The 11159-nt window shown below is 41.9% G+C and overlaps 1 non-coding gene across 1 annotated transcript; it reads right to left on the reverse strand.

Annotated features, from left to right (window-relative positions):
• Positions 1-6589: 6589 nt before the first annotated feature.
• LOC144255596 (small nucleolar RNA U13) lies at positions 6590-6686 on the reverse strand. The gene has a single exon (XR_013343863.1). It is a non-coding gene; the product is annotated as a small nucleolar RNA U13 (small nucleolar RNA).
• Between the last annotated feature and the right edge of the window lie 4473 nt (positions 6687-11159).

Raw genomic sequence — 11159 nt, forward strand, 5'->3', positions numbered from 1 at the left:
GGTCGCAGGTCTGCCCCCCCTGTGGGCACGGTTGGCGGCTCTGCTCTGCCCCCGCTCCAATTGTGGTAACGTAACTACCACGCCCTGGGGTCGTTGGTCCTGATCTGGATGTGGGTGGCGGCTCTGCTGGGTCCCCACTCCAATTGGTGTGATGTGTCTACCACGCTGGCAGGCCTCTAGGCCGGTGGGTTGCAGTTCTGCACAGCCCCCACTCCCAATGGGGGTACCTGACTACCTCTCCAACGGGTCGCTGAGCCCCCTCCGGCCCCGGGCGACGACCCTGCTCCACCCCCACTCCAACCAGTGTGACGCGACTGCCTCGGTGTTACGTGTCCACCACGCTGGCAAGCTACCTGGCCTGTCTTTCCAGTGGGCCACAGGTCTGCCTGCCCTGCTTGCTCAGATGGCAGCTCTGCACAGCCCCTAATCCAAATGAGGTTACTTGGCTCCCGCGCCGCGGGGTCGATGGTCCTATTCTAGGCGTGGGCGGCTACTCTCTTCAGCCCCAGCTGCTTTTGGTGTGTCATGATACCATGCAGGCGGGTCACTTGGCCTGCTCTGGGCGCAGGTGGAAGCTCCACTCTGCCCCACAGCACCCAGCAGGAGCCTGACTGAGAAGCAGTCACCGCTGGTTCCCTAGCCTTGGGCCGAAGCAGCTTCGGTAGCCAGAACCCCGCCTCTCCGGTCCCGATACACTCTCCGCTGGGAGCTGGCTCCAGCGAGCGACCCCCACAGGTTCCCCAGCCCCCAGGCCAAAACTGTTCCGGGAGTCAGAACCCAGTTGCCCCAAGCTCAGCACACGCTCCACTTGGAGCTGGCCTCCACTGGCAGTCTCCGCAGTTTCCTCAGACCTGGGCCAGGTTAGCCCCAGGAACCAGAATCCAGCTGCTCAGTGCCCGGCGCACGCCTTGCCAGGCACGAGCCTCTAGGAGTATTCTCCACAAGATCCCCAGTCCTGAGCCTGAGCAAGAAATCTGTCTGCTAGACGCAGGCAAATACCAGCCTGAAATCACCTGTTCCATAGCTGAATGAGCTGAGATCAGTAGAACATGGGGATGATTACATCATCTCTCCGAAATGGCAGCTGCTGTCCTCCTCCGTGGTCCGACCGGTGTCTGGAACCAAACTGGCCTGCTTCTCTCCTCTGTCTCAAAGCCGGAACTCAGCACTCAGTGCTGCCAATGTACCACTGGCGGGAGCCCCCCGGAATCCGTATTGCTGCTCCCCCGCTCTGGCACCTTGCCGCTCCCCAGCGCGCGCCACATTCTCCAGCCGCGGGGCGATTGCCTGTCAGGCTATGCGACCCTCCGTGCGGAGAAATGGAGCTCCCGCAGTCGAACTACGCACGATGGAAATCTGTCCACTAGATTCTGGAGCACCTCAATTTCACTGGAAATTCCCAACAAGATAGACTTCAGGCGATTCACATCGTCTTTCTCCCGCTCAGTGACGCGGCGCACTGGGGTGATGCACTCCCTTCGCCGCCATCTTCCGTCCTCAGGACTTGACTTCTGCACCCGCCGCAGGGCCACCTGTGGAGCCGGGTAGCTGCGGCCACGTGGTTAGGAACCGGGCGGGTGAGGCGGCTGCTCCCAGAGCGAGCTCTAGGCCTCCCGGGGGAGCCCTGATGGCTGAGGCCGACTGCCAGTTCGGGCGGGTGGGCCAAGCCGCTCCGGGTGTCAGCCGTTTGCAAAAGTGGCTGCTGGTTTCAGGACTTGACTTCTGCACCCGCCACGGGGCCACCTGTGGAGCCGGGTAGCTGCGGCCGCGTGGTTAGGAACTGGGCAGGTGAGGTGGCTGCTCGCAGAGCGAGAGTTAGGCCTCCCGGGGGAGCCTCTTGCCGAGCAGCTGATGGCTGCGGGACTAGACCTCTGTGCCCGAGTGGCTGTCCAAGATCCACTTCTCTGGGACAAACTGTCACTTCCAATAAACCTACCAGTTCACGGCTGCTCTCCTCTTAAGGGAATTATGCTAGAAGTTCCTCCGTAGGTAGGCTGCAGCTGTTCAGATGGGTCTTTCTTATCCCGTTAAAGTGGAGACGTTGGAATCGCTGCTTCCTCGTCGGCCGCCATGTTGGATCTCCAGTCTATGTCTTTTGATTGTTTAGTTTAGGCCATTAACACTCAGGGTTATTAGTGAAACATAATTTGTATTCCCAGCCATTTTGTTTACTTTGGTATTTAATTTGACTTGGTTTCTCCTTTGATTAGTTTTTCCTTTAGTGTAATACCTCCCTTTGCTGATTTTTATTGTTGTTTTTAAATTTCTCTGCATGGAATATTTTGCCAAGTATGTTCTGTAGTGGAGGCTTTCTAGTTGTAAATTCTTTTAACTTTTGTGTATCATGGAAGATTTTTATTTCATCATCAAATCTAAAGCTCAATTTTGCTGGATATAAGATTCTTTGTTGGCATCCATTTTCTTTCAGAGCTTAGTATATATTGTTCCATGATCTCCTGACTTTAAGGATCTGGGTTGAAAAATCTGCTGAGATATGAATTGGTCTCCCCCATATGTGACCTGATTTCTCTCTGTTGATACCTTTAAGATTCTATCCTTATTCTATATGCTAGGCATTTTCATTATAATGTGACTTGGTGTAGATCTGTTATAATTTTGTACATTTCGTGTCCTATATGCTTCTTATATTTGATTTTCCAATTCATTCTTCATATTTGAGAAATTTTCTTATATTACCTCATTAAAGAGATTGTGCATTCCTTTGGTGTGAAACTTTGTGCCTTCCTCTATTCCAATAACTCCTAGATTTGATCTTTTGATGCTATCTCATAATTCTTGAATGTTCTTCTCATGGTTCCTTACCATCTTCACTGGGTGGTCATCTTTATTTTCTAGATTGTATACTTTGTCTTCATTATCTGATGTGCTGTCTTCCAAGTGATCTAGTCTATTGGTGATGCTTTCTATTGGGTTTTTAAATCTGGTTTACTGTTTCATTCATTTCAAGGATTTCTGATTTTTTTCAGAATCTCTCTTTCTTGAAGTAATATTTTTTTTACCTGTATTTACTCCCTTATCTCTTTGTTGATGTGATCAATGGATGCCTGTATTTTGCTCCCTTATCTGTTTATTGGTGTCATCAATGAATGCCTGTATTTGCTCCCTTATCTCTTTGTTGGAGTGATCAATTTTTAACTGTATTTGTTCATTTGGGTCATTCTTTGATTCATAGATCATTTTAATTATGAACATTCTGAACTCCTCCTCTGACATTTCATCAGCCGTGCTGTTCATGGGTTCTGTTATTGTAGTACCCTGTTTTGTTTGGAGCACTTTCCTCCTTTTCTTTCATGTTGTCTATGTAATTTCCTTTCTTGCTGTGTGGATCTTAGGTATTACAGTTTCTACCCTATAATCTTGTAGTGTCTGTTCACATTATCTGTTCTCACCTTATATTGGGCTTCCTGACCCTGCCAGTGTCCCAGGATGAGTGCTACTGCAACTATAGATGGTGGTGGCAATAGCAGGAGGTAACTCAAGATAGCAGTGGAGGTGTCCCAAGATGGATACAACATATTTCAGAGATGGGGCTTAAAGGGTGGGCCTTACACTGGCTTTGGGATGCCTGCTCCAAGATGCAGCTACTTCTAGGCCTTGTCTGTTGTCCCAAGGTAGAGGCTACTACAAGGTGAAGGGTATGGGGATGGCTGCAGTGTCTCAAGATGAAAATGGGTTAGACCTAGGTTCCCAGGTTGTGGTGGTGGGAGGGGTGGACCCAAGCTTACCCTGGGCCCTGGCTCCTACAGAGGTCCACAAGGCAGATCTGTGCCAGGTCTGAGCTCCAGTGGGTGTCTGCCAATGGTGGGATGGACTTGGGCTGATGTATTTATTATATTGTTACCTTTGATAAAGTCCAGAAGGAAGTATGGCATGTTTTTTCTTGTCAATCAAATATCAAATAGAGAAGTTGGACTGGACTTATAAGCTACTAGTTGATCAGCACAATTTAAACTCAAATAATGGGAAAAATATTATGGAGTTTGGGCCACTTGGGTTCAACTTCTGGTTCTTCCACTGTGTGACTTTTGAAGCATTGTGTTCGCTCTATTTATCTTTATCTATATCTTTATCTATAATATAATACAAGAAAGTTTAATTAAAGGAATCACTCTTTTGAATTCTAATTTATTGAATAGAGTAATTTTAATCTGATTCTATGACTAATGGGGCGGTAGGAGAAAATGACATGTATTGGTATATTGATATCCAAAGCATTACTGTAAATACTCAACTAAGAAGTTAATCTAAAAATGCATATTGTCTGAGGGATACTGTCTAATTCTTGGGACCTACTCTCTTAAAACCTGAATTCTCTGGAGGACCTCTTAGAATTATTCATACGAACATATGAAAGCCTCTTGTGGTTTTTCAAACTTAACAAGGTGCATCTTCTAGGGATCTATGGTTGCATGAAAAATAAGTTAACTCCACTTAGTCATCAGGCTCCAAAATAACTACCCAATAGTCTTTGCCTCTTCATATTTATACCCTTGCATAGACTCCTCTATCCCTGAACTAACACTGACACTTTGTGATGATTCGAATGTAATATAAATGACATACAAATAAAATTTTCTGTGCTTTTTGACCTTTATTTTTAATTGGAAAATTAAGAAATTGCTCTCTCTCTTTCTCTGTCTTTCTCTCTTGCACTCTCTCTCTCTCTCTCTCTCTCTCTCTCTCTCTCTATATATATATATATATATATATATATATATATAATTTATATATAATATACACTTATATATATTTAAAAAGTATTTCCACTTCACTTGGGTCTAGTACATACTACTTCTGAGGGAAGCCTACCACCATAACATGAAGATACTCATGAAAGTCCATGAGGACCTGAACTAGGGCCTTTTCCCAACAGCTAGCACCAAGTCATCATGTATTTGTTCAATCACTTTGGAAGTGAAATTTCCATCTCTTCTCAAATCCTCAGTTGAATACACTTACCGGCTTGTAATCTCATGAGAGACTCTGAGCCCAAATCACCCAAATCCTTCACCTATGGAAACTGAGAAATAATAAATATTTATTATTGTGTTAAACCACTAGGTTTTAGGATATTTTTTGCAGCAATAGAAAACAAATAGACAGCACTAGCATAAAACAACAAAATATAGTTTTTGAATGGAAATGTAGAGACTCAGAATTGAAGGAACTACAAGGAAAGATTTGGTGTCTTGAGATAACTTGGGATTTTGGATGCAGGACATAATGAATTTCAGAGTGTAGCTATCAAAATGAACTAATGACAATTTCAGTTCTCACATTCTTTCTGACACACCCTTTGAGATTCCAGGTAGAAAGCAGGGCTGGTGAGGAAAATGGAGTGTGTTGATTAGAATTCCCATAAAGAATGTGTACGATTGGAAAATTTTTTTTTCCCCAAATAAAAAACCAAGATGCTATTTCCAAACCAAAAATTATGGGTGCTTATCAGGTGAAAGAAGAAATGTCAATACCAATAGCCTGATAATTTAGAAAACAGCCATTGTATATCTTCAAAAGTATGATGCTATTAAATGTGGATTAAAAAAAATAAGTCAAAATTTTCTGTCTAGTGTGATTTTGGAAATATTAGAAGTGGTCTTCATTTCAGCAACTTTGAATACTGCCAATCTGTGTTAAATAGAATAGATTGTAATATCTAACATAATATATTGAATAACTCAGATCCAGTGGATTTTTTTTTCTTTCTTGTACCAACAAGAATACTGACTAGAAAATAGGGCACCTAGAATCTTTTCTTTTTGTTTCAATTCAAGGATTTAGGCCAACAGAGGTCTGCTGTCTTCCACACATGGCTTCTAAGTTTGTCCTAGAAAATAGCCCCATTTCAGCTGAACAGAAGGGAAAAGGATCATGGAGAAATACATCTACAATTAGCTTATAGTTCATTCCTATATGACTTATATGAGTGTCCCCCTACTGCTGCCTTTCATTACCAGAACACAGCTACATGGCTCAACCTGAATGCAAGTCGGGGCTGTGAAATAGAGTCACTTACTAAAGCAGCCACTTCTTAGTAGAACTTAATATTAAGAAAATAATAGCATAATTTGGGGGGGGGGTTGTTTCTATTTTTGTATCTATTACCCATTTCTACTACATATAAATAAATGCCTTTGGCCACTTTTTGTTGTTTGTCATCTGATAACATATTAAACTTACTAATCTCCTTGGAAAGAAGTCAAAACCCTTGCTCAACGCAATGTATGAACAAATGAAATGCTGGGTCTCATCAAGATATTTATAATTAACTGTTGATTTTAGGCCATGCCTTTGAAAATACTTCTTAGGATTGTGGTGTTTTTGAAGTGAATTAGTTCTTTTTTAAAATTTTTGCTTTTGAAATGCTAGAGAGATCTTCAACCCTGTATAATAAAACATGTGACTGCCCTGTCTGTCAGGCTATGCGACCCTCCGTGCGGGGAAATGGAGCTCTCAGAGCCGAACTTCGCACGTCTTTCTCCCACTTAGTGACGCGGCGCCCTGGGGTGATGCACTCCCTTCGCCGCCATCTTCCTTCATCTTTTTTTTTTTTCTTTTTTTTTTTTCACGTCAGACGGGTAATGTGCCGATGTCGTAACAAGGTTTAGAGGGAGGCACATCTCACACAAGAGCGTGAACACCCAATCATCACACTTATGAACCATTGGCAGCCATTAGGAAGTCAAACAACAATAAGTTCTGGAGAGGATGCGGGGAAAAGGGCACTCTTGTTCATTGCTGGTGGGACTGCAAATTGGTGCAGCCAATTTGGAAAGCAGTATGGAGATTTCTTGGAAAGCTGGGAATGGAACCACCATTTGACCCAGCTATTCCCCTTCTCGGTCTATTCCCTAAAGACCTAATAAGAGCATGCTACAGGGACACTGCTACATCGATGTTCATAGCAGCACAATTCACGATAGCAAGATTGTGGAATCAGCCTAGATGCCCTTCAATAGATGAATGGATAAAAAAATGTGGCATTTATATACAATGGAGTATTACTCTGCATTAAAAAATGACAAAATCATAGAATTTGGAGGGAAATGGATGGCATTAGAGCAGATTATGCTAAGTGAAGCTAGTCAATCTTTAAAAAACAAATACCAAATGACCCCTTTGATATAAGGGGAGTAAACAAGGACAGGGTAGGGACGAAGAGCTTGAGAAGAAGATGTACATTAAACAGGGATGAGAGGTGGGAGGGAAAGGGAGTGAGAAGGGAAATCGCATGGAAATGGAAGGCGATCCTCAGGGTTATACATAAGGACATATAAGAGGAAAGGAGGGGTAAGACAAGATAATACAAATCGAAGAAATGATTTACAGTAGAAGGGGTAGAGAGAGAAAAGGGGAGGGGAGGGGAGGGGAGGGGAGGGGGGATAGTAGAGAATAGGACAGACAGCAGAATACATCAGACACTAGAAAGGCAATTTGTCAATCAATGGAAGGGTAACTGATGTGATTCAGCAATCTGTATACGGGGTATAATTGGGAGTTCATAACCCTCTTGAATCAAATTGTGAAATATGATGTATTAAGAACTATGTAATGTTTTGAACGACCAACAATTAAAAAAAAAAAAAAACATGTGAGATGGGAGCTTGTCCTCATGGTTTCTGCATAGGCAAAAGTGACAGATATGGTTGCTCCAGCACTTCCAGTTAAGGACAGACTTGTTTTGATAACTCTCCTCCAGATGCAGGCTGGTATGAGAACTTTGGACTCAAACTTGATTTGATATGTAGAATTGGCTAAAGATACCCAAAGAGATAAAGGAATAAATAGAATCTACTCAAGTTTAAATATTGCAGATGCTAAAATGTGGAAGAATGTTTTTTGAGGAAAAAACATGACTTTGGGGCTAGGAGATGCAAAATTTTTTAAGAACTCTCGTGACACTTGAAAAAAAATGGTCATAGGAGGAAGTCTTGGGTTGAAGTCTGTGCTATGTCCATGTTTGTGGGGATAGTGTGTATATGTGTGCTGGTGTGTGGTGGGGAGGCTGGGGTATTTAGAGCTAGAGCATTCGTTGGTGTTTCTCCAGATCTGCTTCATCATTGACTCATGAGATTATTCATGGTACAAAAATGTTTAAGTTACTAGAACTTTACTAGAAATATTATTTTAGGGCAAAATTAGTAAGGCCTGTTCTAAAAATAAGTAACTTATGGTCAAAACACATTTCACAAGTTGATTTTATGATATGCATGTCAGTCTTATTAAATGAATCTATTGATTGTGGCAAATAATTCACCTAATAGAATTTAGATAAGAATGATTAAAATTGTAGTTATATTTCTAAGAGAAGCCCTTAGCCCTGGAAATGCAAGTGATTCATTTTCGCAAGTAAACTCCTGAATGCAGCTTTTCCTGTAACTGCTATAGTTGACATTTGGATGTCAAGAAACCATCTCAAAAATAACTCAGACAGAATGAACAGACTCTGATTTGCCCACAGAATTGCTCCACTCTCCCATGTTTCTTTTATCAATTACAACATCATGATATGCATAGTGACTAAGGCCATAAGTGATTCCTTCTAGATTCCTCTTTGCTTTGCCACCTATGTTCAATCTACAAGCATCCTGTTGATTCCGCTTCAAAACTTCTGATCTGACTTCTTCACACCATCTCTCTTGCTATTACTTTCATCTCAGCTGCCACCATCTGTCCCTATGCATTTGCAATAGTTTTATATTTGTTCTCCCTACTTCCTCTATTAGCTCCTTACAACCCATTTTCCATGCAGCTGCAAGAGTATCTTATATAACTATGCAAATTAGATCATGTCACTTCACTGCTTGAAGCCTGCCAATGCCATCCTTTGACATTACAATAAAATACAAATTTCTTACTCCAGCCTGCAAGGCCTTAAATAATGTTATTTCTATTAACTCTGATTTTACCTGACATGTCTCTTCCCTTGGTTTTCTAAACTCAATATCCCTCAAAATCTCTGTGATTTGGATATTTTGGCACTTGCTTTTCTACTGCTTGGACTTGACCTCGTGTTATGGTTTGGATATGAGGTGTCCCCAAAAAGCTCATGTGTGAGACAATGCAAGAAGGTATAGAGGAGAAATTATTGGATTTTGAGAGCCTTAACCCAATCAGTGAATCAATCCCCTGACAAGATTAACTGAGGGTGCCTGAAGGTGAATAGGGTGTGGCTGGAGGAGTGAGCATTAGGGGCGTGCTTTTGGGGTATATATTTTGTATCTGGCGAGTGAAGCCTCTCTTTCTGCTTCATGATCACCATGTGAGCCTCTTGCTTCCACCACACTCTTCTGCTATGATGTTCAACCTTCCTCCTTTACAATTGTTCTTGTCAGGTCTTTTAATCACAGCAGTGAAAAGCTCACTAAAACACCTCCCATCTACCCCTCTGGCTTCTTTTAATCTTTTGGGTCTGGACATCCTCCGTAATGCCTCCTTTGGCCACCCCCTACCTTACTACAGTAATTATTTATTCCATTATCCCTTTCTATTATTATGCTATTATTTCACTTAGAATTATCAGGCATTTTCACACTGAATTTAAGGGTTTTTTTTATAGTTCATCATTCTAAACCAGAATGAAGCTTCGTAAGAACAAAGATGCTTCTCTGTTAATCTCAGCTGTACAGTGTGTCCTCAGCAGCTCTGAGTGCCTCCCACATTGTAGGTGCCATAGGATGCAGAGTTTAGTTCACAGCCTAGACATTCCCTAGAGAGTGAGGAGTGTGAAGTAATTTTGAGAAGTTCGAGAAACCCTCAGACACATATCATCAGAGGAAGGGCATATTCTCAACAGAAAAAAATCTTCCTATAGGTATGCAAATACTTACATAATCCCCAAAGCTTGAAACCAATTGCTTTTTCATCCCAATGATTCTCTTGCAGAACTGAAAACATCCCCAATCAATATAGGAGTCACTGGATCCTTTTGTTTTCCTCCATTTCTTACCCTGATATTAATAAATAATATTAAGGACAGAGAGGAAAAATAGTTTATGTTTCCTAACTGGCTGTAAGAGAATTATTGTAGATATACTGTTGTGTTACATTATTGTAGTCAAAGGATCAAAGAATTTGGAGCCCGATCCCACAGCGTGTAGATCATAACCAACTTTTTCTTCTATCAGATGCCGTGTCTCTGATTTAATATCAAGCTCCTTGATCCATTTTGAGTTAACTTTTGTGCACGGCGAGAGATAGGGATTCAGATTCATTTTGGTGCAAATGGATTTCCAGTTTTCCCAGCACCATTTGTTGAAGATGCTATCCTTCCTCCATTGCATGCTTTTAGCCCCTTTATCAAAAATAAGATAGTTGTAGTTTTGTGTGGAACCAGCCTAGATGCCCTTCAATAGATGAATGGATAAAAAAAATGTGGCATTTATACACTATGGAGTATTACTCTGCATTAAAAAATGACAAAATTATAGAATTTGGAGGGAAATGGATGGCATTAGAGCAGATTATGCTAAGTGAAGCTAGTCAATCTTTAAAAAACAAATACCAAATGACTCCTTTGATATAAGGGGTGTAAACAAGGACAGGGTAGGGACGAAGAGCTTGAGAAGAATATTTACAGTAAACAGGGATGAGAGGTGGGAGGGAAAGGGAGTGAGAAGGGAAATTGCATGGAAATGGAAGGCGATCCTCAGGGTTATACAAAATGTCATATAAGAGGTAAGGAGGGGTAAGTCAAGAGAATACAAATGGAAGACATGATTTACAGTAGAAGGGGTAGAGAGAGAAAAGGGGAGGGGAGGGGAGGGGAGGGGAGGGGGGATAGTAGACAATAGGACAGACAGCAGAATACATCAGACACTAGAAAGGCAATATGTCAATCAATGGAAGGGTAACTGATGTGATACAGCAATTTGTATACGGGGTAAAAGCGGGAGTTCATAATCCACTTGAATCAAACCGTGTAATATGATGTATTAAGAACTATGTAGTGTTATGAACGACCAATAAAAAAAAATTAAAAAAAAAAAAAAAAAAAAGAACTATGTAATGTTATGAACGACCAATAAAAATAAAAAAAATTAAAAAAAAAAAAAGGATCAAAGAAGAAATGCCTTAGAAAGTGATACGCTTGATAATATCTCTTGACTGTAGTTCTGCCATATTTTGGATCAGCAATG

The sequence above is a fragment of the Urocitellus parryii genome, chromosome 6 (genome assembly GCF_045843805.1).
Source record: "Urocitellus parryii isolate mUroPar1 chromosome 6, mUroPar1.hap1, whole genome shotgun sequence".
In the NCBI taxonomy this organism is placed as follows: domain Eukaryota; kingdom Metazoa; phylum Chordata; class Mammalia; order Rodentia; family Sciuridae; genus Urocitellus; species Urocitellus parryii.